This window comes from Phyllostomus discolor, chromosome 5 (assembly GCF_004126475.2).
Source record: "Phyllostomus discolor isolate MPI-MPIP mPhyDis1 chromosome 5, mPhyDis1.pri.v3, whole genome shotgun sequence".
Taxonomy (NCBI): Eukaryota; Metazoa; Chordata; class Mammalia; order Chiroptera; family Phyllostomidae; genus Phyllostomus; species Phyllostomus discolor.
The window spans coordinates 41,116,120-41,137,964 of NC_040907.2; the positions used below are offsets into that span (position 1 = coordinate 41,116,120).

General features: G+C 40.8%; 1 protein-coding gene across 2 annotated transcripts in view; it reads right to left on the reverse strand.

Annotated features, from left to right (window-relative positions):
- DAB1 (DAB adaptor protein 1) overlaps positions 1-21,845 on the reverse strand; it is a 1,095,315-nt gene that overhangs the window by 561,589 nt on the left and 511,881 nt on the right. The window lies entirely within an intron of this gene.

A 21,845-nucleotide genomic window follows, 5' to 3' on the forward strand; every position in this document is an offset into this window, starting at 1 on the left:
ATCTCTGGGAGCCTAGCTGCCACAGAGGTGAAACAAGAATGGCAGAGGAACACATTGTGGCTGAATGTACTCTGTGAGACAAAGGTGCAAAGCTCTTAAGAAATGCTCCCTACTGTGTCCCATGGGTAGTAGACCTGCCAAGGTGATGGTCACTTCTTAAAATGTGTAAATGCCTCATCGTGAGGTTGTACACCTGGAACTAATATAATATTGTATGCCAACTGTAATTCAAAAATAACTTTTTTTAAAAAAGGAAATGATCCATATATGGCAGTTGTTATGATGGTCACACCCAACTTGAAATGAGAGCTCCTCTTGTCACTCAAGAACATGCTTCATAATAAAGCATGGGTTGCTTCATTGGGCCCCTTTGGTGAATTAAATTTGAAGTGGTAATTTTTACTCACTTTTTAAAAATCAAAACTTAGAAAAAATGGCATCATGTACCTAAATAATGTTGCAATTTTATGAAATCAAGATACTCTCTAGAAAGCTGCATTAACAAAAACATATCCATTTCCAACTCAAAAAGAAGCCTTTTAAATTAGAGTTAATTTAGTCAAGACCCATGGTTGTAAAACTTCCTTGGGAGTTTTCATACACATACTTACTAGCAGAAACTATTCTCTGGAATAAAATGTTTTTGCTAAAGCAGAAAATGCTTTCTTTAATGAATTGCCAGTTTTCTAAGCATTTTCATTTTTTAGAAGGTTTTTCTATTTATCTTGAGAAACTACAGAGATAATAAAAATCTAAATATAATTGAATATAAATGTATTCAAATAATTATAGGATGAAAAATGGACAAGTCAAAGCCTGCTGCTTGTGTTTAAGATGAATGATGGGAAGGCAGGCGTTTGGGCCTGGAGAAGGTAGGCTTGCTATGTTTAACAGCAGTGGAAGCTAGAGAATCCAGGGTGTACAGTAGACAGGAATTGTTTGGTTACAAGCAGGAATCTTTCTCCTTTCATCCCTTTCTCTCTTCTTACTGGCCTCCTTTGTTCTTTCCTCCATCCCTCTTTTTTTAAATAACATACCTCTTTTCTCCTCTTTCCCTTTCTCTTTTCCCTCCCCCACTTTTTTTCTTTATCTCGATTTAATTTCCTTTTTCTCTCCTGGTCTCTCAATCCCTGGCTCTGTCTGTCTTTTCTCTCTGTATGCATTTCTTTGTGTTCTTTCTATGCCTCTCTGTATTTTCTGTTCTCTTTGTCTGTTTTCCCCTCCCCCCCTTCTTCCATCTCCTTTCCTCTGTCTTATCCACTTGGTCTACTGTGACAGCCTAGCCATCAGGCAGGCATCAGGAGTGGACGAAAGGTAGGGCCACGGATCTGTCTCTGCCCTTTAGGGACTCAAGTCTCACGGGAAAGGCAATTAGAGAAACAGCCATCCTGCTAAGAAAAAGGAATCAGCAAACACCCTGGGAGAAGGGTGTTCAGCATTGTCTTGGTGAGTGGAGGAAAGCTAAATATAAAGGGCAGAGGGATCAGTAGGGACTAGCCCACAGAATTTAAGGCACAGTGGAAAGATGAGGTCAGGTGCTCCTAGATCAGAAAGGAGGAGAGAAGAGGCAAGGTGTACAGGGAGAGGGGAAGAAGGGAGGGAGAAGGGAATGATGAAGACACAAGATGGGAGGGAGGGTTGGATGTCAAAGGAGAAGGCCTTCTAGTTGTACACCAGTCCTGGCTCTCTACAAAAGTCCTGTCTTTTGGATCTCAGAGGCCAGTTTAAAAAAAAAAAGGAAAGGCTGCGTCAAACCTTTTATTTTGCTAAATAGGGATATTTACCAAAAAATGCCAACTGTGAGCATAATTTTATGAATGAAATGACATTTAACGCTAAAACTAATGGGATAAATAATCAGAATAAAGGATATTGGTTTTAAATGAACTCTTTAGTTTTATGCAAAACTCCCTTTTTTTCTCAAGGGAAAATTTTTCCTCCACGAGTCACCACTCTTCCAGGGGTTTGTGCTTGGGAAGCACTAACAGGGAGGGACAGGGACAGTGTGCAGTGACAGGGAGCTTGCATTTGCGTTTGGAAGCAGTGAGGAGCTAGTGAATGTTCTCGTCTAAGAAGACGAGAACTAGTGTTCGCCCGCAGGGCTGTAGGAACACACAGGTGATCAGGCAGTTCCCTTGTAGTGTGTTGTGTGTTGTGGGTGACAAACTATGGTGGCCTACATTTTCATTCCTGTTCTTGGGGTGTGACTGTACTCACCACAGTGGATGGTGGTGGTAATTAAAACTACTAATAGATGTGAAAGCATTTGAAGATATATACAGACCTAACTGTATGGATCATTAATATTAGAGGGTGGCCTCACCTTAAAACTTGGTGTTGGGTGCAGATAGGTGGTAATAGGACCGCAAGGAGACATGGAAGGGGTGAATGGTCAGGTCGAGCATTCCCATGTCTCCAAGAGCCTGTATTCAGCTACCATTGCCAGAACCATTGGTATGTGCCAGGTATGTCCTAGAAGCTTTGCTTTATTATTCATTTAACCTTATTTCTTACAATAATTTTTGTGTCTCATATAAAACTACAAACTTGTTTGGTATTGGACAGCTGGCGACGGGAAAAGCAATGCCTTTTTCTTTAACCACTGTATACTCACAGCCTGTTCTTTGAAAGGCACATAATAAGTATTCAATAAAGTTTTAATTGATGAGATTTGTCAAAGATCTCATAACTAAGAAACATAAGCAGGAATCTAAACCAAACCTGACTCCACAGCACATGCTTGTAACCACACTGTACCAGTGCCTAGTTTCTCGTCTCCAAGGAGATCCCCCGTTCCTTGCACTGTGTCTAGAGCGCCTCCCCACCCTTTCCTGTCTAATATATGAAGCTTAGTCAATCATTCCTTCATGAATTCATAAATTTCTTGACTTACCACTCATTCAATGAATATCAGGTCACTCAACATCAGGCACTAGACCCTGAAAGCATTACAATGAGTAAGATATGACCTAATCTCTTCTCCTAAGAACCTCATCATCTACTGGGGAGGCAGACAGGTAAACTGAAAATTGTTGTAAAACACCTATCTTATATGGTTATATATGAGCTTTCTAGTAGTTACTAAAAAAAGTCTGTTTTACTCACTACTAGAAATCTTTGCAATGCTTACATTTGCAATCTATACTTCTTATTTTGTATTAACATGTTACAGCTTATTGATTATTTTATCTGGCACTTTTATCAAATTAGTTTTAAGAAGTTTTATTTTTCTCATTTTCAGTTTTAATTCAATTTCTTCAATGTTTTCCAAGGGTTTTTGTGTTTGGATAGTTTCAATTTTGTCTCAAAGCAATAATTATGCCTAACACTTACATTATGCCTACGACATGCCCAGTACTCTTCCTAGACTAAATGCACGTTTACTTCATTAGCAGTCTGTTTGATCTTTCCACATGTCTCCTTAGCATTTTTCTAGTTTCAGAGTTCTTATACTTTTCAACAATTTCAAACCTTCAATTAAAAACACAAATGTGTAGGAATGCATAAAATTATATAAGTGATTAAATCTTTAGGAACATATACAGTTCTTATGGAGAGTTCCTTGCCTTATATTGCATTACACAAAGGTGACCATTCACTGTTACATGTTGTAGAAATTCTGAGCCCATTTTGAAAAGATTACAGAAAATACACTGGAAACACAGGCATTTCTTATAAGTGGCCAGAGGCTACTGGTGCCCTGCCAAGCACCAATACTTATAAACTGGTGTGGATTTCCTGTGACTACTGGCTGGAGTGTTCATATAAAAACTCACCTATCTGTCATTAACTAGAGAAACATGCCTGGGTCCTGTAGGCACTCTAGAGGTAGGAGGGGGAGCAAGGGGTGTGACAGGTGAAATACTGTCAAGGAGCTAACATAACTTAAGTAAGAAGGAGAAGGAGTAAGAGTTTAGGGACATTGTGTAAGTTTGCTCAAATATCACAGACTGGGTAGCTTAAACAACAGAAAATTCATTTTTCATGGTTCTGGAGGCTTGAAGTTTAAGATGAAGGTGTCAGCAGGTTTGGTCTCTCCTGAGACCTCTCTCTTTGGCTTGCAGATGACCACCTTCTCTCTGTGTCCTCAGATGATCTTTTCTTCATGCACACACATCCCCACTGCCTCTGAGTCCAAATATCCTCCTCTTATGAGGACACCAGTCTGGTTGGATTATGACCCTGCCATATGACCTTATGTAACCTTGATTACGTCTTTAAAAGTCCTATTTCCAAAGGCAGTCACATTGAAAGTTAGGGCTTCAACATGTAAGTTTGAGGTGGGCACAATTCAGCCCATCACAAACATCTTCAAAACTTGACTCCAGTATCACCCCCTCTGGAAAGCCTTCCCAGGTTTTCCCAGGTGAAGTTAACTGTAGACTCCTGTACAACACTGTTTATTCTTCTTTATGTCACATGCCACACTATGTTATCATTTATCTTTTCTGCAGGCTATATTCATGCTCTGTGCTGACTCTTAGACTGGGGACTTTCAAATGAGAGCTTCTCTTCTTTATATCCCTACCACCCAGTATGGATAGGTGCTGTGGGTACAGCAGGGTTATAAAATGACTGATCAGTGAAGTAAGGGTGGGATGTGTCAGGGTTTCTCAAAAGAAGCAGTATCTTCAAGCCAAGTGAGCAGAATGCTGGCAGGTTACCAGGAGCAGGAGTTAATGGCCAGGGGCAGGAGTGCCGAGACATCAGGCAGTAGCAGGAAAAGACTAAGTTCAGGAACCAGAGTCTAGATTCAAATCCTAGTTTTGCTACTTAATGGCTAAAAGGCTATGCACAAATCATTTAACTGCTCTGAGTTACAGTTTTCTTAATAGTGAAATCGAATAATGTGAAGTAATTGGTAAGAGAGTCGGAGTTAAATGAAGAAACCCATGTAAAGAGCCTACTGTAGGATCTTGTACACAGCGGGTGACTGACAAATGATAGAAATTTCTACAACCAAGCAGTCTCAGATTTTTCATAATGCTGCCTATGCAGTCAAGGCTTAGCTCTGTAGACACCTCAAGGGTCCAGAAAAGACCTGAACTGATTTGGAAACATTTGACCTGCCAGAGGGAGGCCTTCTAGATCCACCATTGCAATAAGAAATTGTCATAGCATTGCTAATGCTGGGGTTTTCCTTTAAAAAATTACATTAAGCCTCCTTGGAGTTCAGATGAAATGCATTCCTGTGATAATACTCAGAGCTTAACGTTCATAACATTTCAGAATAAAAAAGTCATTTCTGTGTTTACTTTGTGCTTATTAAACAGAAAAAGAGATGAAAGGAGCAAATAGAGGAAAGACAACCACGATTATTTCCAATTTCCTGAGCTATCCCTTCCACCTGGATGCTTTGATAGCGGCACAGCAGAGAAGAGAGTCTGGGGTTACATGAGGAGCCAAAGTAAGAGGGAGAAAGTCACTCAGTTCTGTCGTTCAGATGTTTCATTTGTAAGGTAAAGACCAGCCAAAGGGCCGAAAATCTGGGGAACTGACTTCAGATTTAAATTGTCTTCACTTTCACAGACCTGCAGAATCACAGAGTGCGGAATGACCTTGGGAGGTCATCAGGAACCTATGAAACTCCTCATTCCTATTTTTTTCTTTTTTTGAGACTGAAGGAAGAGGAAATTTTATAGCCAGCCACAAGAGCCCCTTCTGGTGCTCAACAGTGCTCAACTCAGGAAAACGTCTCTTAGAGCCCAGCTAAGTGATTGTTTCTGTGGAGAAAAATGTCAATCACATGTCTCACCCAGAGGGTAGGTAATATGAAGTCTATTTACATAAAAGGGACTTACCTGTAACTTACTAAGAGTTAGTAAAAGCTACTCTGGCTTTGGAGTCCAAAAGAACTCAGTTCAAATCTCATTGTGGGTGGCTGCTAGCTGTATGACCTCAGGTTAATTACTTACTTCCCTTGCCTGAGCACTTTTTTCCTCATTTGTAAAATGAAGCCCTGACCTCAAAGCATGCTGGGTATTCCATAGAAGGAGGAATGATTTGTAATTGCCAAATCATGAGATTACAGTAGACTGTACTATGTTCAAATACTGAAATATCCATGTATTTGGTAGTATGCTGTGTTAATTTTTTAAAAAATTCTGAAATTCAAGTTATTAATACCTGGAGAGAAAGACCAATGATTCAATTATTCAAATTATGTAAAAAGGCAACCTGGTGCAGTCTACAAGTCTAGACAGCTCTGGGCCTGTGTGAATTGCAATAAGCAACTATATTGTGGTCTTGCAAAGCTCCTATTGAAGGAATAATTACTATTGCATTTCAAAGAATTTCTGAAAAAGCAGATATGAATGTGACAGTGTGAAAACGAACACAGGTATGTCTGCCTCAAATTTACCAAATGTCTATGATGAAAATGCAGAAGATATAGACAAATCAAATGTTGTCTTTGGCAGGGGTGGGGGTGGGGTGGGAAATACAGCTTTTTACCAACATGAAACCTGCTGTCTTTGTTGGGATGGATGTAGGAGGAGGCATTGCTCAAAGAAGAACTCCTCATAACTCTCAAATAAGAGATAAAATTATTGCAAGATGAAATTCAGAGGAAAATATTCAGGGTTCGCTTCTAAGTATTTCCTCACCATCCTTCTAATCAGAAAACCACCAGAAAGAGCTTTCATAGCAGCAGGTTTGCACAAAAATATGTTTGCAATTCAATGATGCCACCGATTCACTTTATTTTTAGCATATTTTTATAAAGAGCAAATAATATTTTCATTTTCAATTTCTGTAACTGATTAGATTTTCCTATTATGTGCTTTTCAGTTACATTTTGAATATTTATCTTAATGTACTTTTATTTGCCAATAATTTATATTACAGTTATAATATTTATGTTTTGTAAGTACACATTTTTCCAATGTTTATAACATATTTATATGTACTTGTATTTAAACTACATTAAATAATTTAGTTTCTTTGAGCTTTTTATTTTATAAATTCTGTGCACTTTCAAAATAAAATATTGATAGCATGTAAAATAAATACTGAAATAACAGAAATGCTATCTTGCTGCAGCATTGGAATCACTAAAATGGAGTTAGCTGACTTGAAATACTTAGGACATTGGACAGGAAAACTTACCAGGACCCAAAGGAGAATGCAGCAGCCCAAGCAAGCCAAAACCAAGGTCTCTAGCTTTTCTCTTGCTCAAGGCTGATGTCTTCCCTGCTTGATGTTAGTGGGCAAAAAGGCCTCTGATAGCCCATAAGCAAGCAGCATCAGGAGAGATGTCATACATGTTGGTCAGGGAAATGGGACAGAGTGATGTCAGGCACTGTGAATATTTCACTGTGGGCTTCTGAGGCAACAGCCTGCAGGGAGTCTATGGGGTTTAGGGAGGCCAGGCACCTGTGATGCTTAAATCACAGACCTGCAGTAAGACTTAAAGATGAAGTTACCTCTGAATGACTCCGAATTACACATAAGGGATTCTATAAGGGGTGATTTTATGTAGTGCTGAGTGGCTGTGGAACTTGGGGCAATTGTTGTGACTCAGTTTCCTCATCTGCAAAATGGCATTAATAGTAGTACACATTTGATTAATATAAAGGTAGTGAATTACATTGATGAATACATGTAAAGGGTTCAGCATAATCCCTAGTAAATGTCAAGAACTCAAGCTGCTATATGCCCCTAAGGCAAAGTAATTATTAGTATTACCATTTTAAAACTGAGAACTCTGTACATCCCAAGTGAGAAAGTGGTAAGATGAAAGTTCCAAAAGTTTCAAGATGTAACTTGCATTTCAGATACAAAAGTTTATGACTATAATATAAAATATCCATTGCAAATGCTAATTTATAAAAAATATAATAAAAATGTAATACTATTCTAGTATAAGTTATTTGCACATAAGTTACTAAAAATAAAGTGTTATTTTAAAAACCAGAGAAATAAATCTTCTCTTTAATGGTGTTTGTGTGGAACTTGGCGTGAGCTTAGTTTGAGTGACTTCCCATTTAACATGGGATTAACCACAGCAGATGGGAGATTTCAAGGTACCACAAACCTGGAAGCAGAAGGGAAAGTGGTAGGTCCTTAGCAGAATGGAGGGAGTTAAGTATGTAGGATGGGATGGGTGGGAAGCTTGGGTGCCAACTGATAAACTCAACAATTTGTCCTGGGTGTTCTGAACTTGAGAGAGAGACAGAAAGAGGTGGCGCTGAAACCCTGGGGAGGAGGACTGTGTGAGGATGGTAAGGGAAAGGGAAACTAGATTCTCAAGGCCAATAAGAGGAAGTTGAGAGCTAATGACTGAAATTGACAAACTGAAAAATGGTAACACAAGTGCGTTGTTCAGAAATATGGAATTAAATAACAGAAGAAAAAACTAAGATGATGAGAGTCTCAGAGGGGTGAGCATATGGAAAGTAGGAAATTGCTGTTTCTCAATAGGCGTTGTAGTATTATTTGGTTTAAATGTATTACATGGGTACAATTTTTTTAGAATTAAAGCAAACAGAATATACTCAACTAAACATAGTTATTATGCTCAATTAAATAAGAGCAAAGATATGATCAAAATGGGGAAGGTTAGTAAGGGGATTTTCCTAAAGCAGGCAACAATTATTCAGTAAATGTGCCTGCTACAGCTTGTTACCTATATGTTTTCCAGTTAAAAATATTGTTCCCTAAACCAGGCTCAAAGGAATATACCAAGCACTGCAAGAACTGAGTTCCCTGGTTAACTCTGTCACAGTAGTTGTGGCTGTAATGAAAGAACAAGAATTGGAACTGCTGTGTCCTTGTCCTCTAGTACTGACTGGCTTATGAGGAGAGGATGAGCCCAGGGTGGGGGCAGGAGCAGAGGTTTGGAGAAGTAACAGTTCTGACACAGGGAATGTCAAATGTGTGCCTGCATCAGAATCACCTGAAGAGCCCGTGAAAACAGGTGGTACCAGACTCCATCTCTGGAGTCTCTGATTCAGTGGGTCTGGGAGGAGCCTGAGAATGTGCATCTCTAACCAGTTCCCAGGTGGCCCTGGGACCACACTTTGAGAATCAGTGGGCCATTGTGTGGTGGACAAATGAGCACCAAGCACAGGCTACAGAGGAAGGGCTGAGGGAAGAAACCTCTTCCCGAAAAGTTGTTTGAACAGCTTTGTGCTACAAGGGCAGGGACAAAGCAAGGAATCTAGGTGCCCTATATATTTTCGAAGGCTGGCATTGTGATGTCTTTTAATAATCTTCCTGGCTCAGCCCAACCCTCTCTACTTTAAAGAAATGTCTGGTTCTCACAATTCTAATAATATGGGCCCAGAATAGAGCCCACCAATGCAAGTCTGAAAAATAGATTCAATTATCCTTCTCCACTATTGAACCTAAGCTATGCCATTAGAGGCAGGGAGAGAGGCTGAGTGAAACACACACACACACACACACACACACACACGTCACAGGTATCTAAGAAGAAAGAGGATAGGGACAAAAATAGCCAACTTAATGAAAGATACTGAACAAGAAGATGTCTTTTAGAAAAAAATGATTGGGTGGAATCATATTTGTCAATATATTTAATCAACATATGAATTGGCTTTATCAGCCCAAGCTTCCTGTTTCACAAGTGTCTATTGAAATCAGAATTTCAAACACAAACTGAAAGGCCTGTCATGGGTGGGCACCCTGGGGGTTAATTTAGGCCCTTTGTGCATGAAACTGACAATGAAAAGTGAAAAATGCTCAGCTCCAGACGCACCTCTTGGAGGCAGATAGCCAGCATCTGACAGTCAGACTCTTAGGTCAGCAGAGTGTGACCTTGAACAAGTTAACATCTCTGAGCCTCAGCTATCTCATCTGCAAAGTGAAGATAATAGTGGCCCATACTGTATGGTGTTATTGTAAGATTTAGCATGCTATCTAGCAAATGATGTTGTGCTAAAAGTATGTGAACTCCAGATAAAAACAAGCTCTTTGAAGTCAGATTAGGGTTCATATCTAAGCTGTCACTTAGTAGCAATTCCCTTGGGCTAGGAATTGAACCTTTTTAAGGCATAAGTAATTGTGTTAAAATAGGGATAATAATATATAATCTTTTTAGGATTACTCTAAGGATTAAATGAAAGCAAATATTACAGTATGGGTATCCCTCGGCAATATTAAGCACTCAATTAATGAAATTACCACTACATATATGAAATCTAACTCTTATGAATGTTAGTTTTCCGCATGTGTAAAACTAGAATAAGTATCTGCCCTACCCTCTTTCAGGTTTGGTTTGAGGCTGAAATAAGATAACGCATATAAAAAAACTTCTACTTATTCATTCAGTCATCAACCATTTATTGTGCCTCTCTTGTGTGCCCAGACTGTTGTAAGTGCCAGCAGTACACATGTAACGAAAAATGGATAAACTTCCTGCCCCCTTAGAGCGTATACTTTTACCACTAGAGTAGAAGAGGAGGAAGTGGGTAAACAAACATATAAAGTCAGGTAAAGGAAGTGCTTCAGAGAAAAGTAAGGTGAGGTAGAGAGGACAGGACTGAGGGGTAGAGCAGTTGTGCAATGTTACAAACGGTGGTCAAGGAAGAAATAGGCCAAAAGTGGCGTTTGGGCAGAGGCCTGAGGAATAAGAGGGGGACCAACCAGAGGGAGGGACAATCAGTGCAATACTCCTGGGATGGGAGGCTGCTAGGTACGTTCAAAAAGCTGCAAAGAGCCCTGTTGGGCTGGGGGCAGCTGAGGAAGGTGGGGTGAGTGTGCTATGGATCACATGGGAATTTACAGGCTATATGTTATAGACTACATTTTGTCCCCCAGAATTCATATTTCCAAGCCCAGCCTCCAGTATGATGGGATTAGGAGATAGGGCCTTTCTGGGGGGTAACTACAGTTTTGGGGGTTTTTTGGAGGTAATTAAGGTTAGATGAGAGCTCTAATCCAATAAAACCATTTCTCTTTCTCTCTCTCCTCTAATAGAGAGGAAAGGCCAGGTGAGGACACAGAGGAAGGGCAGCTGTCTGCAAGTCAGGAAGAGAATTCTCATTAAAAACCAAATTTGCTGTCCCCTTGATCTTGGATCTGCTAACCAATAGAACTGTGAGAATATAAATGTCTGTTGTTTAAGCCACCCAGTCTGTGGTATTTTCTTATGGTAGCATGAGCAGGCTGATGTACCACCACATTAGGAATTTGAGATGGGCAGCCGTGAAAAGGCTTTAGGTAAGGACAGGGCATTTGAAAGGACACTTTACCTTTTGGATGTAAAACATGGGGGCATGGTTGAAGGATAAGACATTAGGAAGTCACTACAGTAATTCAGGAAAATGCGGATAGCTGCTCAGACCAGGACAGTAGCTGTGGAGAGTGTGGTGAGAAGTGGCTGAATTCTGAATAGAGTTTGAAGGTCAAGACAGCCAAAAAAAAAAAAAAAAAGCTTGTGGAGGGGATGTGGATTACAAAAGAAAGAGGGGTTTCAAAGGGGAATCCCAGGGGTTTTGGCTGAGCAACTGCAAGACTGGAAATGCCATTCACCAAGATAGGGAAGGTTGTGGAAGAAGTAGCTGGGGCAGATAAGCTGAGTTTGGGTCTAGAGTTTTGAAGTTTGAGTTACCTAGCAGACATCCAATGAAGATGTTTGGGGGTAGGGATGGAGTCAGAAGCCCTGAGTTCAGGAGAATGGTGCGGTTGGACAAAAAAAATGTGGAAATCATTAGCATATAAATGGCATTTAAAGGCATGGCACAGCATGATAAAATTTCTAAATACTAAAATGTGAAAATTTATACAGATGTGCATTAATCAATAGGGTCTTTGGTGCTCAGTTCCTTTACAGCAATCCCACCTACAGTTTTTCTTCTCTTTGCACTTTACTCATAATATATTGTCCATTTTAAAATGGAGGACACACCTACTAGCTGTCAATACTTTGCAAATAGAGTCATTTACTCTTTCCATACCCCATTACCAGGACATCTCAGTTGCCAAATCTATTGTTATGTTTGCTTATCAGCTATTCTACACTTACCTGTGTGTTGAGTACTGTGCTAGCAACAGGGAAACAATGAAAGAGATACATTTCCCAGCTTCAGGGAGTCATGAATTTTCAGCAGAGTGAGATAAGCGTGTGACAGAGACATGCCCGGGGAATCATGGGGAAAGAGTGCTTAAATCATCTTGCTTTAGCCAGCAAAGTAGGTACCATCTGGTATGAGTCTGAGCCAAAGGGTTAGTGTATGCAGGTTGTGTGCAGGGCTGGGTAAGGTCACAGGGCCAGCCTGAACACCAGCACAGAGCTCCAAGCACACCTAGGTGTGTGTTAGAACCACAGGCAGGACAGTGGGCTGGGGGTAAATGAAAGGCAGGGACTGATAAAGATATGATGCTGGGCCCTGGCCAGGTAGCTCTCAGTTGGTTCGAGAGTTGTCCTGTACACCAAAATGTTGTGGGTTTGATACTGGGTCAGGGCACACACCTAGGTCCTGGGTTCAATTCCCTTCCAGGGCACATGTGGGAGGCAACTGATTGATGTTTCTCTCTCACATTGATCTGCCTCTCTCTCTCTCTCTCTCTCTCTCTCTCTCTCTGTCTGTCTCTGTCTCTCTCCCCTCTCCCTCCCTCCCTCTCCTTCCTCTCTCTCTAAAATCAACAAACATACCCTTGGGTGAGGATTTAAAAAAAATTTTTTTAAAGATGCTGGGACTTAGAAAAGGGCCATAGTCTGCAGGTTTTCAAATTCCTTATGATGGAGTAAGGGATTAACTTCTACCTCACAGGGAGGAAGGATGTGAGGGGGCATTGAATGTTTTTAAAAGGGGAAGTTTTACAAAATAGTAATTGATGTGATGTCAGAGTCATTTTAAGGAAATAACACCAGAGTAGAATACATCTGTGTATAAAGTCATCTTTGTATGTTACTGACAGAAGTAAAATATTACAGGGACCAATCTTCAACATGGAAAATGACTAAATAAATTATGGTGGATCTATCCAATGACAGTCCATTTACTCAATGGAATATTATTCAGTCATTTAAAGTGATTAATATTAGCAACACCTAGCACCTCAGGAGAATGCTTATGGTATGAGTGAAACAAATAAACAAGGCTTTTATGTAAAATATAGGTCATATAAAATATATCTACATAAAGACAGGAAGAAGTACACCCAGATGATTGTGGTTATTTGTTTGTTTATTTGTTTTTGTTTTTTTCTTTAGTTTCTAAAACATGGAATAAGTGTTCTTACTTTATATTGATAAAAACAATAACTCATGTGTGATAACTTTGTCAGAGTTAAGTAAGGAGATAAAAATCAGTGTTTATATTATTTTGTTTTTATGAAGTATGCCTATGCGGCAGCACTAGGTGGGGAGCGTGAGATCATGTAGCTGGACTTGGTGAGAAAGCATGTCCTCTGCCATGGTGAGCAAGCCCCCACTCCTCCCCAGTCCCTGGTGCACAAAGAATCCTGCTCTCTGTGTCCTCCATTGGGGTCTAGTGCAGACGTTCTCATCTAAGGGACAACTTGGCTTCAGTGGGACCTCACCTCAATCATCTGCATCCCTGGAGGGAAGGGCAACAGTTCAGGATTATCTCCTATTTCCTAATGCACAGGGATTAAAGCTGCAGCTCACCTTCTGGAGGAATCTGCCTAATAACTGAGGAGACCAAAGCAGGTTGGGAAGGGGTCACTGGAAGGTGCTTGAGTTATAGGTAGGAGTCCACTATGTGGTAAAGGAAAGAAAGGACATTCCAGGTAGAAGCCAATAAATAGAGGTGTGTGTTTTTGTGTGTGTGTTGAAAGGTAGATGGGAGAAAGGAGTCTACAGGTGAGGCTGGGAAGTTAGTTTGGGGCCATATTATAAAGAACTTTAAAGTCTCCATTCATGTACTTTTCCAGTTCTGTCAGGCAAAGGGGAACCATCAACAAATTTTCAGCACAGGAGTTGCCTTTTCATATTTGTCATTTAGTAGGATACTCAGAGAGCAGGATTTAGGAGAGTTTGGAAAGAGTAAGACTAGAGGTAGACCACTTCCAAGCCTCTTAAGAAAGACAATGTGACCTTGAATGAAGGCAATGGCAGTGGGGATTCACTCTTCCATTAGACAAATACCTTCTGAGCACCTGCTATGAGCCAAACATTGTGCTGAGCACTGAGGATATATTACAAAATGGAAAACAGACAAGGTTCCTGCCCTCAGGAAGCTTACAGCGTAAAAAGTTCCAGAGGGAAGGAAATGTCTGAGTAGATTTCAGAGGCAGAATCAACAAATACTTTAGACATTCCCATTGGCACTGAAAGGGTGAACTCTCTGAAATCCAGGAGATTTTAATCACACTGGATAAGCCATCTTCACCAAATCTGCAACATTCATTCTCCTAATTGTAGCCAAAGAAATGTCCTCATAAATACATTGGAAAAGGCAAGCATTAGGGGCATGGGCTACATATTATTGAACCATCTGGGAGCATTACCTTTAGTGGACCAATCAGAACTAGCGTCCCCTGGCATGTGAAGTTTAAAGCTTCTTGTTTGAGCAGTACCATCGAAGGCTACAACAGACAGTGTACAGAAGTGGGGAAGGGAGAGGGTAGGGGCCTTTGGGCCGAAGATGAATGGAGAACTAAATCACAGGAAAAGTAGGCTTAGCTTGGTTTCATGTGCTCTGTGATTTAATGCATGTGACCACCTCACTTGGAGACTCAGGTTTCTCAACTGTCAAAAAAGGAACTGAAGTAGTTAATCTCTGAGATTCCTTATAATACTAGAATGTCCTGATTTTATTTTTCCCCTTAGAATTTAAGTAAATGGTATGCTTCCAGTTTCAAGCTTTTTATTAATATTTAAATGTATTATACTAACTTATTTTTTCATAATTATAATACTTCACCCATTATTGTCACATATGTTACCACTTGCTTTTCTCAATTACCTCTGGTTCCCATTTTTACAGGTGAGGAAATTGATGCTACATGAGCGACAAAGAAGAGAGGTGCAAGAAACCACACCTACACAGACACACAGACACACAGACGAGTGGCAAAGTGAACCTTATATCAGGTTTTTAGTTCCAGAGCTGTCCTTTCCAATTCAAAAAGCTCGCTGCCCTAACCAGAAAGCTTAGTCCCCTGTCCTAATCAATCCATGTTTAGAATTTAACAACAGAAATAGGATATTAGGTAAGTTAAATGAGTTCAGCACCAAAGACTCACTGAAAGAGAAGAATGACTACATTTTATTGAACCTAATTTGTGAGCCATCTGGGAGCATTACCTTCAATGGGACAAATAGAACAAACAGTGTCCCCAGCAAAGAGACACTGATACATCAAGACACCAGCATTAGAGGAACATTAAAGCCACGTGTTAAACACAGAAAGGTGAAAAATGTAGGGGCAAGCAAGCTCTGGATGGGCTTTTCATTTCCCCTGGTAATGCTCACAAGAAGAGACAGGGTTGGCTTACATGAAGTTGGCTGTCAAGAAAAAATTCCTATAGAAATTCCCCTTTGGGAGAGTCATCTTGTAGCAAATGTAGACACTCCCACAATATTTGGTGCCTGGGTAGCTTTCTCCTGGTGACTTGCTTTCAACCTCATTCCTGGTATAAGTGAGTTCTACAAACTCTTGAGTCTTAATTTACTCATTCCTAAAGTATGATCTTAAGAGTTTCCTCTAAGATTGCTAATGGAGAAAATTGGCAAGCTGAGGCTGGGGAATGAAGGCCAGGTAGGTAAGATGATGGGGTTGGTTATTTGCAGAAGAGCCAGTCAGCAGAGTTTTCTGTTTTATCTAAGACTCTTATTACCTTTCCCAACTTTGACTGAACATTCTCACAGTTGACTTGGCCTCCTTTGTGTTTCATTCATCAGGTCCATTTGTCTCTGATCTGCTCAAAATGGATCTTCTAAAAGTCTACTAGTATTTAAATCTTCTCTACCCTCTCACGATCTATCATCCCTCTATCTCTCTTTCCTTCTTTCCAAGAAATCTTTAGGGAGCACCTACTTACTTTATTGTAGGCTCTGAGGCTTAGGGGAATAGTGGACAGATCACAGATTTCATCCAGACAAGTCTGGGTTCAATTCTTCATTCAACAATTACCAGCTGTAAGATTTTGAACCAACTCCTTCACTTCTCTGATCCTCTTTTTCATAACTGATGAGTGTGGATAAAACTAGCTTTCTTACATGTCTAGAGTGAGATTTATCATTATTATATTATTAGTACATGGGGGTGCTCAGTGACTTTTTAAAAATTCTTAAAAATAAATACTAGAAATAAAGATGCAGAAAAACAAAATAACACCAACAGCCCCTCCAAGCACCCCTACCCCCCAAATAAAAACCCCCCAAAACCAGAACAAGGCAAAAATCATGGTCCTGGAACCACAGGAGAACATAAAGAGTAAGAGAAAAATGTAGATAATTATAATATGTCATGAGAAGTGATTTAATAAGGAACTCCCCTGTTTCCCAAAGGATGCAGACATGTACACACAGGGGGGCTACTGGTCTTCTTTACCCATGGGAAGCTGATTCCTAACCTTTAGGTGCCTACAGTGATGTAGCTTGTGCCAAGCACTGGGGGCCTGAGTTGACCAGATGCCCTAGGGGACCTCAGTATGTTTTCTGGTGCCACTCTGAAATAACAAGACCCCCTTCCACAGAAATCTCCTCTATTCCAGTTCTTTGCTCAGCCTTCCTGGTCTGAGCTTATTATATATCCATTTCCTCCCTCAAGCTCTGATCTTCCCTTATCAATCCTAGGTGTCTCTTGGTTCAAAATCATTTTTTTCCCTAACACTAAAAATAAGAATCCTCATGTTACAACTCCATCCGTTGCCTGGAGATAACATTCAGCTCTTCACACACAGGCAGACCTCCTCCAGCTGTGCCAATTTAATCCTGTTCTGTTGCTTCGTTCATTTTGAATAGGATACCTTTGGCAGGTGAGGTGTTATGAACATCAACATGTTAAATCTTCAGTAAAGTAATTCTCCTGGGCATTTTTTTCCATTTCATTTCATCCAGGATGCTGTCATAATGTCTACTGATATCTCTAGGCTTTCCCCTTCAGTTCCTTAAGGAATTCATTAGTACATGTACCCATCCAACACTTTTTTTTGAGGACCTATCATGTGCCAGGCATTGTGCTGTAGCACTCAGTTGATCCTGGTGAGATGGGCAGTGTGTGTATGTGTGTGTGTACACATGCATGGTGGGGATGGGGAGAGAGAGGGTAAGCCAGCTATTTCTTCAACTTCGGCTGCTATTTAACGATAAATGTATGCAGGAGAGCAGGGTGAGGCTTGGCCACAAATGTGAATTTCATCTGTCACCTATATCCTCCATGTCTTCGTCTGGGAGCCACGCACCTGCCAATTATAGAGATTTTTCTAACCACGTTTGTGAGCTCATAATTGGTTACCTATTCACACATAAGAATTGGATGTTTCTAGAGTCACCTCTTCTACTCACCTTCCTTTGCTGGAAAGGACAGAGGTTCTTTTCTTTGAATGGACATCTGCATTATCCATTCATAACAATTTCATTTGTATGGGCTTAATTTCATCAGTTGGTTGTGTCAGTTTTTAAAAGTCCCTTCATTATGGCTTTTAGTTCCTTTTTGTAGTCAGCTCTATAATAGGATGGTCTACTTTCTATACTGGCTTTTTTGTTAGTTTTAAATTCTGGTTCGTCTAAGATAATTTTTAGTCCTCCTTTCATATTTCAGTGTTTTACCATTTTTTGGTCAGCTCTATAAAATTTTTATAAGTATTTGATTTATAAGACTCACGCATGTATACATACCCATTTTTAAAGGAACAAACATTCACTCAATTTCTTCAACCTAAGCCTTCTTCAAAAAATAATTTAGGCAAAAAGTTATTATGCCAGACTCTGAATAGTGTAAGAATTTAGGTTATTACTGGTTCAAGATATTCCTTGTTATTAAAAAAATACGAGTATACTAATTTGTTCCTCTGTTGCGAATTCTAAAGTTCAACACCTGATCATCATTGGCCTTTACCTACCCCAAGAGGAGCTAATCTGAGACCGATGAGGAGCAGCTTGGAAACCACAAGCATGAGCTGAAACTCCCTGAGAACTAACAGGAACCTTGGTTTGCCCTGCTTCCCAACTTGCTGATGTGGAAGACCCGTGGAAAGAGGGTTTTTTCTCAAGGAACTAAATATACACATCGAGATGAGGAGCTGGGGAAGCTGGGGATGATCCATGGAATGGGAGAGCAGCTGCAGGCCCAGACTCTGTTTCAAGTCCATGAAGTGAACCCACAAAGTGAGTCAGCAGATGCTGATCTGTAGTTCAGCAGTGTGTGAACTACAAAGTGGCTGCTGATTTCTTTCCATCTTCCAAATATCCTAAGAATGTCCCTGTGGCCCACGCTAACTAGAAACATATAAGAAACTGAATTATGAGTCCTGGCCAGGTGGCTCAGTTGCTTGGAGTATTGTCCTATATACTAAAAGGTTGTGGGTTCAATCCCCAGTCAGGGTGTGTACCAGAGGCAACTAACTGATGTTCCTTTCTCACACTGATGCTTCTCTCTCTCTCTTCTCCTCCTCCCTCCCTCCCTCTTCCTCTCTTCCCCTCTCTCTAAAATCAATAAACATATCCCCCAATGAGGATTTAAAAAAACAGCAAAACTGAATAATATAATTCAACCCAGCCAAGTGGGCACAATACTAAGCCACCACACCACGTGGGAAAGAATACTGTATCTAGGGGATGGTTGATTAGATGCTCACCTGAGGCCCAGCAGCAACTCAGGGGTCCAGGCAGGCCTTTCCACTTTTCAGCACCCACGTCACCCTGCAGCCAGGGAGGGCTGCCTGTGCATCCACAGCTTTGGCTGCTTTCCTCGCCTTTGTCCCTGGGGATTTCCATTTTCTAAGACCAGCCAAAGAGTGGGAAAGTCTTCCCAGCTTCTCCTTTCCTTGATGCCAAAGATCAACACACCTGCATTTGGTCTTTTAAGGCTTTATAATAGGTTGTATTATTATTTTAAGCAACAGTTATAGTTAACATTTTTCACTGAGACTATATGACGTGTCAGACCCTTTCATATGTACTCTCTCATTAAATTCTTACAACTGTCTTATATGGAAAGTATTATTGCTACTTGATTTTTATTGATGTGAAAATTGAAGCTTAAAGAGAATGATTTGCTCAATGCCAGACAGCTGTTATGTGTTGGAGCAGAAATTCAAATCCAAGACATTCAGCTTTGAAAAGCAACACCACCACCAAAAATAACAGATAAGGGGAATTACCATGTGGTTAAGAACCTTCTCAAAGTTTTGCAGTTGAGCTCCCTGGTATCTAGAATCTCCTACTTCCTTCCAAGTTGGAGCATATGTGATTCTATCAGAAGAGAGAGGAAAAGTAGAAGGGTAAACAGACAGAATGTGAGAAAATAAAAGCAAATGAGGAAGCATATACAAGGCACCGAAGGAATGAATTCAAGAAGGGGGAAGAAGGGAAGAACAGCAGAAAAAATTTTCCTGTCTTACTACTATCCTATTGCCCAGATGGGAAGGCATAATGATGTCTCACCTATGATGCTATAAATGAATACAAATGAATTTATAGGCAGATATATCCTATCCACACAATAAATAGCCAACAGCTCAGTAATGCCAGTTGAAGACTTTCAAGCAATTTTAAAAATAAGTTGTTGTGGGGTGGGGGGAAGCTAAAAAAAAAAAACCCACCAGAGAATGGGAATAGTGGTTTTAGCAATTATTCAGAATTGGGTGTCTGGGGAAGCTTCCTGGGCACTCTCAGGACAGGTCAGACCCTAGGTCATATCAGGGCTGGTTAATGAGAACAGGCAGGCAATCCTTCAAGTCTATTTCCAGGAGACAACAATGGCACAGAGGCCTTTGAAAATCACTGAGTGCATGCTGCTGTGCAAAACGCTGGCTGCTGGAGAAACGGAGCAAACCAAGTGTGCAGCTCTCAGATGGGCATCCTTACTGTGCGCTTGGGTAGCTGTAGTTCAGAGCTGCTGCGAGCAGCTGCTCTGTAGAACATCCTTCCTAAAACCCCTTCTCATCCAGCATGGGGCTGCTCATTCCCTGAGGTCCAGCTCAACAGCCCCCTCCCTCTCAGCCTGGGGCTTACGTGTCTACTCTATGATTGTTCATTGTTTACCAGTCTGAGCTCCTTGAGCAAAGGGATTGTATCCAGCATTTTTTTATGGTTTCTATTAATGACATTACAAGTGCCTTGGGGAGACTCTACATCTTAGAGTCACTGCACTGCTCCCTCTTCTAAGCACATGCCACCCTGACTATTGAAAAGCCTGGAATCCTTCCTTTCCAAGACCTCTCCAAGTTTTCTCTTCTCTATTCCCACTGACCCTGCCTGAATTTACTTCATCATCATTTCTTTCTAGGAATAAATGAATAATCTTCCAACATCACCAGCTTCAATGCATGATTTGTCTCCACTTCAAAGGGACAGTATTTTTTCCAAATTGGAGAAGTGTTCACTGCTTAGGACTGCTCCCAGAGGTGAACACCTAGGATTTCAACACTCTCAAAGCTATGCTTCACATTCTTTATTTTTTTTTCCAAACCATGGGACATCTTGCTCAAAAGCAGTCCTCAGGGCCTCATTTGTTGAGTCTTTTTTGGTGTGTTGATGCACTCTTCCTTACTGAAAAAGCCAGGAGAAGACTGCAGAGCCTGTCCACTTTGACCCAGGTAGGAACAGAGACCCCAGAACAGCCTCACTGTCTAAAGACCAAGACTCTTTGAAAACAGGGAATTTTTCATCCCAGTGGCCAACACATGACATGGCCACTGCACACCTGTCTCATACTTCCATCCCCCAAAGCTCTTCTGGGAGCATTGATCTTAACAATCACAGAAGATACCCATGATTGTTCCACTTTGTACATAATACGACAGACACTCGGAGCACTGTGGTGGCTTGGGGAGGGTCTGACAGCTGGTGAGTAGCAGAGTTCAGAATAAAACCTTTACTTCTTCCATCTCAGTAAGGCACATAGGTGAGAAAGCTTTTACTGAATTACTCTGGGTGCTTACTGATTTTGAACTTTTAAGTCATCATGTACCTATATATTTTCAACCCCTGTCTATAGGCAGAATGCATTAGAGAGATTTATTAGACAAGCAATCTCAAAAAGATGACTGTTTTCAGAAGCTACTGCTCCCCAGTCCTCCTTAGGTAGGAAACCATAATTTGTCTTCCCAAATTCACTCCACCTCAGAGAATAGCTTTGTGGATGCAAAAGCAGTAATAAAAGACCAAACTCAGTCCAGTTGCAAACAATCTGCCTCTGTCTCTACTGTGGTAAATTACCGGCTTCCCCTAGGTCTGGCAGTTACATGCCTGGTGAGCTCCTCTGAATGACCTGGCCAGCCTGCAGGGGAGAGTGCTCCCCTGCACCCCCACCCCCACCCCCACTTCTCATTTAACTCTACTCATTAGTGGAGGCTGGAGCACAAGCCAGGTTAACATGTCAATAAGTCACCAAGGAAATGCAAAAATTGACAGCTGAGGAATCCCAGCTCCCAACCTTCTCCTATACAGACACACTCAGAAAACAGGTTTTTCAGCCTCCTCTCCAGGTCACTTAAATAAGTAGTGACATTTGAGTCCCTTGGAGTAATTAATTTCCTCTGTCTCCAATAGCTCCTCATATTTTTAATGAATTTTTACAAGTCTCAGATCCTCCAGCCTCCCAGCTCCCTCTCCAACTCCACTGTTCCCCAAGGTCCCATAACAAATAGCTACCACTCATATTTGCCTTGCAAACTCACACAAACTGGAAATGATAAATACATTAGCTGGGCTTTTTAACGGACCATTGTTTAATTTTCTATGC